This window comes from Pinus tabuliformis, chromosome 6 (genome assembly GCF_031772625.1).
Source record: "Pinus tabuliformis cultivar Carrire ecotype Pingquan chromosome 6, CPIR1, whole genome shotgun sequence".
NCBI lineage: Eukaryota > Viridiplantae > Streptophyta > Pinopsida > Pinales > Pinaceae > Pinus > Pinus tabuliformis.
Genome location: NC_142292.1, coordinates 1,963,549,187 through 1,963,563,011, shown reverse-complemented (window position 1 = coordinate 1,963,563,011; position 13,825 = coordinate 1,963,549,187). Strand labels below are relative to the sequence as shown.

At 37.4% G+C, this 13,825-nt stretch overlaps 1 pseudogene; it reads right to left on the bottom strand.

The window, feature by feature from the left end:
* Positions 1 to 12,415: 12,415 nt before the first annotated feature.
* Positions 12,416 to 13,612, bottom strand: LOC149267026 (xylan glycosyltransferase MUCI21 pseudogene; annotated as a pseudogene).
* Between the last annotated feature and the right edge of the window lie 213 nt (positions 13,613 to 13,825).

Genomic DNA, 13,825 nt, shown 5'->3' with positions numbered 1-13,825 from the left:
CAAAATCAATATCTTAATGATAATTTAGAAGTATTTACATTAAGTATTTAATAATTAAAGAACACGGGGACTTATACAAATTTAAACTAAAATACATGAGTTACGTTTCACATTTATTTCTTCCCCATTAAAAATGCTTATCATTTTCTCTTCTTAGTGAAAGTAATGGTCAATCATGCCGGTTTTCCATACTATTGGTTGACACTAAATTTACATCGAGACTATTATTGGTTTTGAAAATGTTTACAAGGAGAGATCAATATCCACACGACCATCAATTGTGCTAATATTTGAAAACCCCTGCCTCCACTACTTACAAGAATTCACCACTAAAGTTTCTTGTTTACTTCATTTTGTGACACTGTCCATCATAATGGAATGACCTGAATACCAATTTAAGAACTCTCATTTGATGTACTTGGATTTGAGTGGAGATAGACCAATGGTGCCTAACCTTCTTGAAATACGTAGATCAACAATGTATAACCTTTATAGTATATGCCTGCATTCTATGAAGATGAATGATGACCCCCTCATCAGTGCTTCATAAATGCACAAAGGGGCCGTAGGAAATTGAGCACAAGAACATTTTACTAAGGTTTTAATAGACTAGTTTCAATGCAATGCAAGGGACACCTATCCTTGTCATTTACAGGAAGATCCTCACATCACCATCATTCAATCAACAAATCCCTTGTAGGTTGGGGGAAACGGGGTTAGAGTTGCGAGACATAAAATTTAAACATCGATAAATCTAGCATGTTATCCATAACTATAATATCTTGATTGGATGTTTGACATACGAATATGATTTAACTTAAATCAATTTCTTCTAAGAGTTTGATTTCACACTCCTATTGTGTATTGATACTATTATACATAACAACCCCATGTTTGACCTATTCATGATCTCTAATTGGTTAGAAATTACTTGCAAATTATTTTAATGTTGAATCAATTTAATATGGAAATTTACAAAAAAAATGAATGTTGTTGGAGGCCTTGTAATAGAATACTTCCAAATTTAATGAAATATGTGTTTAAAGATGGATGGTTTAAAAGGGAACTTGGATGGTCTAGAATCGGAAATAAAAAGGGACATGGAAGGCTTGACGAATGGTTTAGAAACAAAAATGGAAGGTTTGAAGGATGGTTTAGAAGCATAAATGGAAGGTTTGAAAATGTTTCTACAAGAAATGCTTCCTAACAGCGACAAGGTATTCCATGAAAGTCATGATGAGAATAAAATGAATATTAATAATGAATTTACAGACTCTAACCTTGGGTTGAAGACCAACCACATTTCAAAGATCGATACGAGGAAGTTTGACAGCAAGGATTTGGTAACATGGATACTACAGATGGTGCAATATTTTGATCTACATGATGTGCAACACACACAAAAGGTACACATTGCATCTTTATATTTAGAACAAAATCATTTTGTATGGTATCGATGGCTTTTTTCTTGCAAACCACTTGTCACTTGGTCAATTTTTATGGAACAAATAATAACACATTATGACGATACAAAGAGAAACACCTTTTTCAGTCAATTGATAAATCTCAAACAAAAGGGTTCAATGGTGGAGCACATTGAGGACTTCCAAAAACTTAATATTAGGGTAACTCATATTCCAGAGGAGCATAGGATTTATGTCTTCATAGGGACTTTAAAGGATAACATCCAAAATGAGGTTCGCCTTTAGGAACCTATTCATTGGAAAGGCATTCAGGGTGCTAAGAAAAGTTGAAAGAAAAATTATGGCAACAATAGCTGCTACCACTCACAACTATAAAGATGGAAATGTTATTTATCCTAACCTTCCACAACCTACAAGGTTGACACCACAAAAATTGGAGCAAAAAATAGAAAAAGGGCTTTGTTACAGTTGTGATAGAAAATACACTAAAGGTCATAAGTGTGCTGAGAAGAAAATATTTTACATAGATTGTGAAGATAAGGAATAAAAGGAACAAGAAACATCAAAAGAGGAGGATATACACCAGGAACCAAACCCATAAAAAGAAGAAATGAATTTGACCATATCTTGTAATGCATTGGCGGGAATTACCACTCGTCAAAATATCAATATAGAATGATATATCAAGAAGAAAAAGGTAATAGTGTTGATTGACTCAGTAGTACCCATAATTTCATTCATTGTAAGATAGCCAAGGAATTGAATTGTTTTCTATATCAAACACCAGAGTGTCAAGTGATGGTTGCAAATGGAGGAACTATAAATTGCTCTGAAAAGTGCCATAATATCAAGCTAACAATGGGAGAATATCTATTGAATGGTCCAATCCTTTCCATTTCAATGGGTGGTGCTGATGTTGTACTAGGAGTCCAATGGTTACAATCTTTGGGGACAATAGCTTCTAATTTTTGTAAGAATTTACAGGGTAAGTTCCACAGAAAGAATACCAAAAGGACACCGCTCACAACCAGATCTCAAATCAATACACCAGTATTTTTGACGTGGTTAAAACCCTCAGAGTGCAAGGAGGGAAACAGTCCACGGCCTGTCCCAACGTGGGTACTACAGGCAATTTATTAATCAAAGAATGAAAATTTACATAAGCTTCTCTCATGCACGGATTGCCCGAACAATGACCCTCCATGCGCTTTAAATAGAACTCATGGACCAATCGGGTGTCAAGCCACGGATCAAGTGTCGGTAATACCGAGGTGAGAGTGAACCGTCGGATCACTACATATCGTGACCGTCGGATTGTAAGTTACAAAATGTACAACGGTAAAGAAACACACTTTACCTAACTCTAACCTAACTCTATACTAGACCAAGTTGAACTTAACTATATCCTATGTGTTGGAATATCCTAACATCCCCCCTTAAGAACAACTTGGGATAGGATTGAAGGATTTACAAATATGACACAATAGGAGAAGGAAGGAGGCACTAGAGCCTATCCCCCCTTAGTGACAACTTCCTGAACTCCAAGCATATATCGAAGTTTAGTGAACTTCGCCTCTGTGAGAGCCTTTGTGAAGATGTCTGCAACCTGATCATCTGTTGGACAATATTGCACTTCAAGAACATGGTCATGAATGAGCTTTCTGATGAAGTGCATGTGTAGTTCAATGTGTTTGCTGCGCTGATGCTGGACTGGATCTTTGCATAGCTAAATGGCACTTTGATTATCACACCAATGTGTGGTTGGATGCTGCTGCTCAAAGCCAAACTCTGATAGGATCTGTCGAAGCCACAAGGCTTCCTTACTAGCTTCCACGGCACCACGATACTCTGCTTCTGCTGACGAAAGAGAAATGGCAGCCTGTTTCTTACAAGCCCATGTAATAGGTCCTGAACCAAGAGTGAAGACATAACCGGCAGTAGACTTCCGATCATCATGGTCACCAGCCCAATCAGAATCAGTGAAACCAACTAACAGAGGAGCTGCTTTGGCACTGTAATGAATCCCAAACTGTACTGTACCTCGAACATAACGAAGTATTCTTTTAGCTACTTTCCAATGACTTTCACGGGGGTTTTGCATAAAATGAGCAACAAGGCCAACAACAAAGGAAAGATCAAGACGAGTATGGGTTAAATACAAGAGTTTTCCGACAAGTTGACGGTATAAGGTAGCATCAACTTCAGGAGAAGTACAAGAGACTGAAAGTTTGACTCCAGACTGAAAGGGAGAAGGGGCTGGCTTACAGTCTTCCATGTGAAAATGACGAAGAATATCACAAGCATACTTGGACTGGGAAAGGAAAATACCCTCCTGGGATTGCAAGACTTGAAGACCGAGAAAATAGTGTAAGTGTCCTAAGTCTGTCATTTCAAATTTCTTTTTAAGGCTGGACTTCACATGGTTTATAAGGTTGGGATCACTACCAGTAAGAATAAGATCATCAACATAAAGAACAAGGATGATAAGAGAGTTGCCCACTTTCTTGGTGTAGACAGTATTGTCAGAATGACACCTAGAAAAGCCAGATTCTAAAAGAAAGCTATCCATTTTGGCATACCAAGCCCGAGGAGCTTGCTTGAGGCCATAAAGGGATTTCTTAAGTCGACAAACAAGGCTGGAGTCTGTTTGTATGAAGCCAATGGGTTGTTCCATATAGATTTCTTCCTGCAAGTCCCCATGCAAGAAGGCAGATTTAACATCCATCTGATGGACTTCCCATTTTAAAGAGGCAGCAAGGGAAAGAACAAGGCGGATAGAGTTCATTTTGGCAACAGGGGAGAAGGTTTCAGTGTAGTCAATGCCTTCAACCTGTGAAAAGCCCTTAGCAACGAGACGAGCTTTATGTTTATCAACTTTCCCATCTGGTCCATACTTGGTTCTGTAAACCCATTTACATCTAACAAGTTTGCGTCCCTTTGGTAGAGGAACAAGATCCCATGTATCATTTGTCATTAATGAATGATATTCTTCATTCATAGCTGCTTCCCAATGTGGATGGCCTGAAGCTTCTGCAAAAGTGTCAGGATCATGATTTACTGGAGCTTGAGCCAGTAAAGAAGAGGCTCTTTCAAACTGAGAACGTGTACGTCGCTGATCTGTAGGATCACCGGCAAGATCACCTGCTGCATCCCGAGTAGCACGGACCCATCTTGGAAGTTGAGGATCCTGAGAAGGTGGGGGAGGATTATCATCCTCGCTTTCATCATCTGAAGAAGAAATGTTTTCAAAAGTAGAAGAGATAGGAAGAGGTGGCACATCCGCCGGACTAGGCTCGCAGGCCGATTTATTTTCATCAAATTTTACATCTCTTCTAATGATAACATTTTTGGACTTAAATGGAATAAGTCTATAACCTTTTACATCTTCAGAATATCCAACAAAAGTACATTTCTCACTCTTAGGTTCTAAAGCTTTATGCTTTTCATCTGGAATATGGGCCCATGCTTCACTTCCAAACACACGAAAGTGACTTACATCTGGTTTAATGGAACTCCAAGCTTCTTCTGGAGTGATATTCTCTAGAACCTTAGTAGGAGTGCGATTGATTATATAATTTGCACAATTAATTGCTTCGGCCCAAAAACTAAGACTGAGTCCTTTAGATTGCAGCATACAATTAGCCATTTCCTTTAAGGTGCGATTTTTCCTTTCAGCTACACCATTTTGTTGTGGAGTGTATGGAACAGTATGTTGCATTTGAATTCCATTTTCGGTGCAAAAGTTGATGAATGTGTTTTTAACATATTCTCCACCATTATCAGTTCTTAGCTTAAGAATTTGATGTCCAGATTGTTTTTCAACAAAGGCTTTGAAGGCCAAAAAAGTGTTAAATACTTCGCTCTTGAGTTTTAAGAAGTATACCCAAGTGCGTCTGGAGAAATCATCAATGAAAGTTAAGAAGTACTTGCAGCCAGAGAATGAAGCAACAGGAAGAGGACCACATAAATCAGTGTGCACAAGCTGTAAAGGGGCTGAGGCGTGCCAAGAGGCACGTTTGTCAAAACTGTCCCGATGATGTTTTCCGAGTACACATCCGGAACAAACACCATCTCTGCAAGATACCATAGGAAGACCTGTCACCATATTTTCTTTACATAGATGCTGAAGGGAGCGATAGTTTAAGTGACCAAATCGCTCATGCCAAAGTTTGCTCACTTCATCATTATGAGCAACAAATACTGAGGGAAGATTGGATGACCCAAAGTTGTGAAACTTATACAACCTTTTGGAATCATCAGCAAGACCAGTAGCTAGAATCTGTTTAGGATCTTTTAGATCCTTGATTACAACATCATGAGGTGAAAATTCAACAATTTTACCTTCACCTGAATGAGTTATCTGATAGACAGATAGAAGGTTGCAGGATAAGGTTGGAACACATAATACATCATTAAACTGACCATTGTCTAGATGAACAGTTCCAGTCCCTACAACATTAAGAGATCTATCATCACCAATATATATATTTTTGGTGTTACAATCATTTAAAGAAGAAAACATGGCTTGGTTTTTGGCCATGTGACAAGAGGCTCCAGAATCAATGAGCCACTCATGAGAATGAGAAGAAGAAGAAGATACATTTAATGCATAACCAGACTGAGATGATTGACAATGACATGCAGAAAGTGCCATTCCGGAAGTTGAAGTTGAAGTAGGCTCCACATGGATGTTATGTTTCTTCATTGCGGCTTCCAAGGCTTCCATCTTCTTAAAGCATTTAGATTCTAAGTGGCCATCTCGATTACAAAAGTTACAATGTCTATCAGTCTTCTTCCATTTGTTTTTATTGGTCTTATCATTTTGCTGAAATGATCTTTCATTTTGAGGCTGAGATGGTTTAGGACCATTCTTTTGAGGATATGACTTCTTAGGATTCTTTGAATTTGGTTGCTGCTGGGCGGCTAACGCTTTCGTGGAAGAGTTTCCAAGATTAAGAAGACCAAGGTGTAAGAGTTTTTCTTGTTCTCTTATTAAGGAATCACAAAAGGAGTCAAAGGAAGGGGCCTTGTAGTCTTGTCCTTGACAAATGAAAGCTTCCCTTGTAGAATGGAAAGTGGAAACAAATACAGAGTAGGCTGGTCCCAACTTAGTAAGGATGGAATAAATAAGGTTACTATCTTCTTTCTTAACTTTAACACCTTCCAAGAGATATCTAAGGGTCTTGAATTTGGACAAGAAATCTTCAATGCAAGAAAAATTATTAGGATCCAAAGTAAGCAGCTCATTTTCAAGTTGATGGGCTCTAATTTCATTTTTAATCCCAAAAACTTTAGCAAGTTTTTCTAATGCTTCATGAGGAGTCTCAAGTCCTGCAATGTGGAATCTAAGATCAGGAGAAATAGACATCCCTATCAAACCACGTGCTTGATCTTGTCTATTTTCCCATTTTGCCGCCTTGTCTTCATCTTTTGGTTTCTTCTCTTGGTTTGTGGCTATTCTGAAGAGACCTTTACTTCTAAGTAAATCTTCCATGTATTCTACCCATTGGAAGTAGTTAGTGCTGTCAAGAATGACTTGGCATGGACTTTCCATTTTAAAAAAAACTGAAGCTGAAGATGCTGAAAGTAAGTGTTCCAACGGATAGATCTCGAAAAAATAGGCGGTTTTAAAAAAAACGGCTCTGAAAAAGGCTTCCGGATGAAGAAGTTATGGCTTTTTGAAAAAAAATTGTTGACGTTGCCGGCAAAGTGCGCGAATGTGCGGGAATGAAAAAATCCGCCCCCACAAAATGGAGACTTGAACCCAAGACCTCTACTCTCTTAAAATAGCTTTGAACCAATTGATCTATACAAAAAATTTGAGAGAGAGAGAGAGAGAGAGAGGGGGGGGGGGGGGGCTTGGTTTGCGTGCTTGCCTTGATAAAGCTCTTTTTCCCTACAAAACACAAAACACAAAACCCAACACGAATATGCAAAGAAAAACGAACCTTGCGGCTCGAAGTTAGCTTTAGCCAAAAAACTAGAAATTTAAAAAAAAATCTCAAAGTTAGCTTTAGCCGAAAAACTAAATATTTTTCTCAATGTTTCTGATTTTCCGAGATCACACTAAGGTGCAGGGAAAAGAGCATACACATGAGAAAAATCCTTCCTTTCTGTTTCTGATTTGCCCAGATCGCACAGAGTCGCAGGGCAAAGAGCATACGCAGAAATGAAAGGTATAGATCCGGTTAAAAAAAAAGGCTAAATAAACTGAGACCGAAATAAGCAGAGAGAAAATAACAGTAAACTGCAAAAGAAACACTGTATACCTCCCGATCTGAAAAATGACGCAGCTAGGGCTACCGGAAACCTTTTCGCGTGAAACGAAAGGGGTTCCTCACTGGAACAGATGCTCCGAACGCAACAGAGCAGTCCTCTCGGCCCGAAAGCAGTCAGAAACAGCAGATCTAGGAAACGACAGCCGCATGCAGTTCTACCGGCTTCAGATTTGGATCACCAACGGACGCGGCCCTCAAATAGCTCCGATACCATGTAAGAATTTACAGTGTAAGTTCCATAGAAAGAATACCAAAAGGACACCGCTCACAACCAGATCTCAAATCAATACACCAGTATTTTTGACGTGGTTAAAACCCTCAGAGTGCAAGGAGGGAAACAGTCCACGACCTGTCCCAACGTGGGTACTACAGGCAATTTATTAATCAAAGAATGAAAATTTACATAAGCTTCTCTCATGCACGGATTGCCCGAACAATGACCCTCCATGCGCTTTAAATAGAACTCATGGACCAATCGGGTGTCAAGCCACGGATCAAGTGTCGGTAATACCGAGGTGAGAGTGAACCGTCGGATCACTACATATCGTGACCGTCGGATTGTAAGTTACAAAATGTACAACGGTAAAGAAACACACTTTACCTAACTCTAACCTAACTCTATACTAGACCAAGTTGAACTTAACTATATCCTATGTGTCGGAATATCCTAACAATTTTAACGAACTTTTCTTGAATTTCTTTTGGGAAGGAAAAGAAGTAGAATTAAAGGGTATCATAGGGAAATAGGAAAGATAATCATCTCTAATGGCATGGAAAATATTTTGAAGAAAGAACAATAGGGAGTAATTGCACAATTATGCTTGGTAGGGGTTCAAACATCGAAATCATCGATTTCTCCATATCTCCAAAAAGTCTTGGACAATCATTCCAAGGTATTTGAGACCGCCAAAGGCCTCCCACCTATTCGAGATCATGATCATGCTATTCATTTGATTCCAGAAAGTGTTCCTCGAAACATCAAGCCTTACAGATATCCCTATGCTCAAATGAGTGAAATTGAACGTATAGTTGCAAAAATGCTAGAGGTCGGTATAATTCGACCTAGTTAAAGTTCTTTCTTTGCTCCTTTAGTTGATGAAAATTTGACTAAACTGAGAGTGGGGATGAATCATTTTAGTATTTTCATGGACATTAAAATTATTTTCCTTAATCTCATTAACTGAAACATTGCATGAGCATCGTAACAAATAATGACCATCATATTGAATATGTGAACAACAAGTAATAAGCTAATAAAAACATCACATCACCACATATTGACACCAGATATATGTGGAAACCCATAAAGGGAGAAAACCATGATTTTTTTATTGTTTTGATGCAAAGGCAAGCTCCTACTCCTTATTACATCTGATTTTTTGTAGGCTCCAACCTACATGAGGTTGCTACCTCAATTTTATGTAAGTTGTAACTGCAAGGAAGCTCCAGCTCGCATATGTTTTCTGTAGGCTACAACCCGTAGGAGGCTCCTACCTCAACAAGCTCCAACTTGAGGTTTATCAAGCCACTACTTGAAATGAGACTATCATCCCCTGATGCAAACAAGAAATGCAATGTGTTGGTTTACCTGGTCATAAATGCTGCATATCTCCATCTTCATTTATGCATCTTCTTCCCTTTAAATCTACTTCACATAAGCTTCATACGTGCCATGTAACTAATGCATAATAGCTCAATCAACTCTAACACATTCTCCCACTCTCTAACCTTTAATGCCTTCCAAAATCACATCTTTTATAAAGATAGTTTGTTGGTTGTTTGTATCCCACATAGGAATATAAAGGGAATAGGCTTGACTCTTTGCCTTCCACTCATTCATTTCCAAACTCTTTATATCTTGAATATTAGAACACAAAATTAAATAATCCAACAAATATTAATTTCAGCTACATGTAATGAATAAATCCATCAACCTAATGCCAACATCAAATAACAATATTTATCATTAATGCATCACAACAATCTTTGCAACATATTTACCTTTTCCTTGGAGTCTTGCCTTTGTAGCACAACAATTCAACCTAATCAAAAATTTCACATCACAACAAATTCTTCAATATAGCAATCTTTGCAACATTATCAAAACATTTCAATGTATCACAACTCCTCCTCCTTCTTTTGCTCCTTTTCATTGTTGATCTTGTTCATTAATGTATACATTGTCATGTTGTTTCTTCTTTACCTATTGTTTCTCCTTCATTTTTCCATGTTGCTGCTCCTTTTCCTTTCTTGCTCCTTCATTGTTCCTTGTTGATGCTCCTTTGCTTGTTGCTTCTCCTTCATTATTCCTTGTTGCTACTCCTTTGCATCTCATATTTTGTTGCTTCTTGCTCCTTTGCCTTCTTTTGCTTCTTGTTGCTCCTTGCTTTGCTACCTCTTCGTTGCTTCTTTTCCATCACATATTTGTTTCTTTGTTGCCTCTTTATCGTACTTTTGCCTTATTTGCCTTGTTGCTTCTCCTGCATACCTTGCTACTCATGTTGCTCCTTTTCCATCAATGGCAATAATGCTATAAATCTCCCCCTTTGGCATTGATGGAAAAAATTTGATCCTCCCCCATTTTATCCTTAAAAAAATGAAAAGTTATTCTCCATTCTTATGCTTACGTCCCCCTTTGACATCAATTTAAAGGGTGTCTAAAGTATGTCAACCCTTGAACTTGTATTCTTGGATATGGCTTCTTTAACCATGGACTAAATGATCTTGAAGGGAATTAAACAACTATGAAACTTGTGTAAGTTATTAAACCATTAATATGATACCATTGCATGATGTTCATGTTTAGAGGACAATGGTTCTGCACTTTGTCACATTACAATATCTCATGCAATCATATAATTTTAGATTATGTCTTTGCACTCATAAACAATGAAATGTCCCTGATCTGAGAACCATAGTCATTGATGTGATATACACTAGGCCTCTCCACAACATTTTACCTTTCATGTTGTTAGCAGAAGAATTTCCATCCACGTTGCACTACTCTATCTGACCATAAAGATCGATATGGCACCTACGAGTATAACGCATCATTTTTTAGCAAGTCACCATATCATATATTAACACATCAACAATAAATATGCAGATATACTACATATACAACATATGATAATACATGTATATAATATATTATTGTCTACATAGTTTATTAGCCATAGTTCCATCAAATATCTTATGGAGTATCCCAATCTTGGTGATTTATAATAACCATCCATCAAACATATGAATGCATGCCATTGTTGAATGATGTTTCAATTCAAAGCTTAATATCTGCAATAGCATTTGCGTTTCTTCTTAATCTCATCGCTGCCCAAAATAATACGCTGCCTATGAATTACTCATATCTATGTTGAATATAAACTAAGGCTCCAACATCACATTCAATTTATTGAAAAAATTGTTTGAATAAATTTGGATGTCAACCCATTAATTAGGGCATAAAATCCTAATTCACTATATATATAACTAAGCTCTACAATGCAATGCTAATACACATTGAAACAAACCACCATAAATCTTATCGCAATATTAAATGTATGTCAAGTCATCCTTCTGAGCTTGATGGTTTTATTTAATATGTGTCCATGCTAAACTCAAAGATAACAACAAAGATATTATTATTTCATCCATCCATAGAAGAGGGCGGAAATCCAATCCATAGCGCTTAAAGAGAAAATCATTTCCAGGACTCTTGATATTTTCATTCTGAAACAAAATAGAATATGGGGATCATCTGATCTTGATTAAGCAAGAACACGCTAACGATCCCATTTCTTTACACTTGGAGTCCAATACACCACAACTCACCACCGTAAGAACAATATTGTTGTAATAACGCTCTTCCTCATCAACAATATCACTGTCATAACACATAATACTGAAGTTGTGAAATTTTTAAATGTTGTGTTGGATTAATGTTCTGGCACCATTGGCGTTGAAGAATGTTGCATTGGCATTGATTCCATCCATCATACTACATTGTAACCTAATGAGTGTCATTTTTTCCATGATCAGGATAATGACCACGTCCTCTGTATGTGCCTCCTTATGACACCAGACACCTTAACAACTTTAAACATAACTCTAGGAATATCTCCCACAGTGTGCCCCTTTCGCCCAAATCCAACAATAAAGACCTCATCGTTTTATTCAATGTAGTTCAAACAACTATCATTGGGAACAAATGCAACAATCTTCTTTCTGTTCTAGAGAATTTGAACTCTTGCACACTTACAAATAACAAAGTTTGGTTTCTTGGCCTCAATAACTAGTTTTTCAAGAGTAATGCCCTTTTCACAATAACTAGGGTCAATACAGATAGATCCTAGCTCACAATGTATCCTCCTTAGGCATATCACCATTAACCTCCTATGCAAGCCTCTTATAAAATGCACAAATTTTCTGATCAACGACTACTAGAAATTATCTTATGGACAAATTAATCATTCGTTCAGATCTCTGTGAGTTCCACAACTAATATTTGGAGATGTCCAATGGAAATCCCAGTGATAGAAAAACTTACAAATAGACAGAGACCAAAGGTTATACTTATGAACCTCTGCCCTGAAAATGATTGATGCTACCCATAGCACATCGAAAATGACTTTCCACTGACTACATTTAGATTTACTGCTTTTGAAAGCTTAGTCATCCATTACGCCCTTTCCTGTACTCTTTATGAATGGATCTAAATTATCTTCTCTTAGCATCCATAAGAGTATTCTTGAACCGATGCAAATCAATACAAACATCTTATTATTCCAAGTATATTTGTTTTGTTGCTGATCACGCTTACGTGACTATTTCTATTGCATTCATCAATACTATGTCATTCTCTTTGTATTTGTCACTTAGAGTGTAACCTTCATTTATACCTATCTTATAACCAATGTATTGAAGCCCCATCTTTTGTGCAGTATCAGCATAGTAGTTGCGAGAAGCCCAATCAGTACCCAGAGGAATGATCTGAATGAACAGAATGCTTATACGCATAAAGAGGAAATGTGTCAATGCTGCTCCATGTACTCTCATTAAAACATGTCTTGAATTTAGGAGTCTATATGTTGCCTTCATGTCAGTAGTTGGAAGCGACTTCCATAATGTGACATTGAATCCTACTTGCTTAGCCAGTTTCACAAGTTGTTTAAGGTTCAGTATCACTCTGCTTCCATCACGAACAAGAATAACGAGAGTAGGCCTCTTAGTCCCACTTGGATTTTTCTCAGGCAGTCGATAGCCTCGTTTGTAAGCCTTATCAAGCAATTCTCTAAAGTCAAGTATAGTTTCGTTGTTTGGAATTAGAGATGGATCAATTGTCATTTCATTATGTATACATACACACACTGTGACCTTAGGAAAGCAGTGTATCATTGTTTCATTCTTGAAATTGATAACCTTGTATTTGGTCAGGTTATTTAGCACTTCATCATACTTGGTTAGCCACTAGTTGTTACAATCAACATTAACAAGTACAACTTCTATTTTCAGATGCTGCGATGTGATGTAGAGGAGAATAATGTCGTCGTTGAAATCATGGTACACATTTCTTGTGTATCCTCTAGTACTAAACATAATAGTTGGGACTTCATGCTTAACATCACAGTTCAACATGGAATTATTTTGCACAAGTTTGCTCTGCAAAGTTACATCATTTACCAAATTCATAACATCATTTTCCCATTTGCATGTATAAGGCCTTATTTTCTCTTTTATTCCACTTTTATTCTCATTAAAAGCATTAAGCATGAAAAGACTCGAAGTCACATTCATGTGAACATGTCCAAATGCGAAGCAAATGTCAGTTCGAGAATGGGAGTGATCACATACAATTCCTTCACCATATTTATATGCCCCTGGAATCTTAATTCTGTGAGATGTTACGATATGCATTACACATTTGTTACAATAATGTGTCGCTCAACGATCAACCAATTTGTAATGCTTTCCATTTGTAACATTGCCACCACACATCAACGCCACCTAAATGTTGGAAATAATAATGTATGTAGCATTGTGATGATACCACACAAGAACTGAAGGTATTCCATGCTCACTGCACCATTGTAGCCATATATCAAGCATTAAATCAACTCTGCGATATCC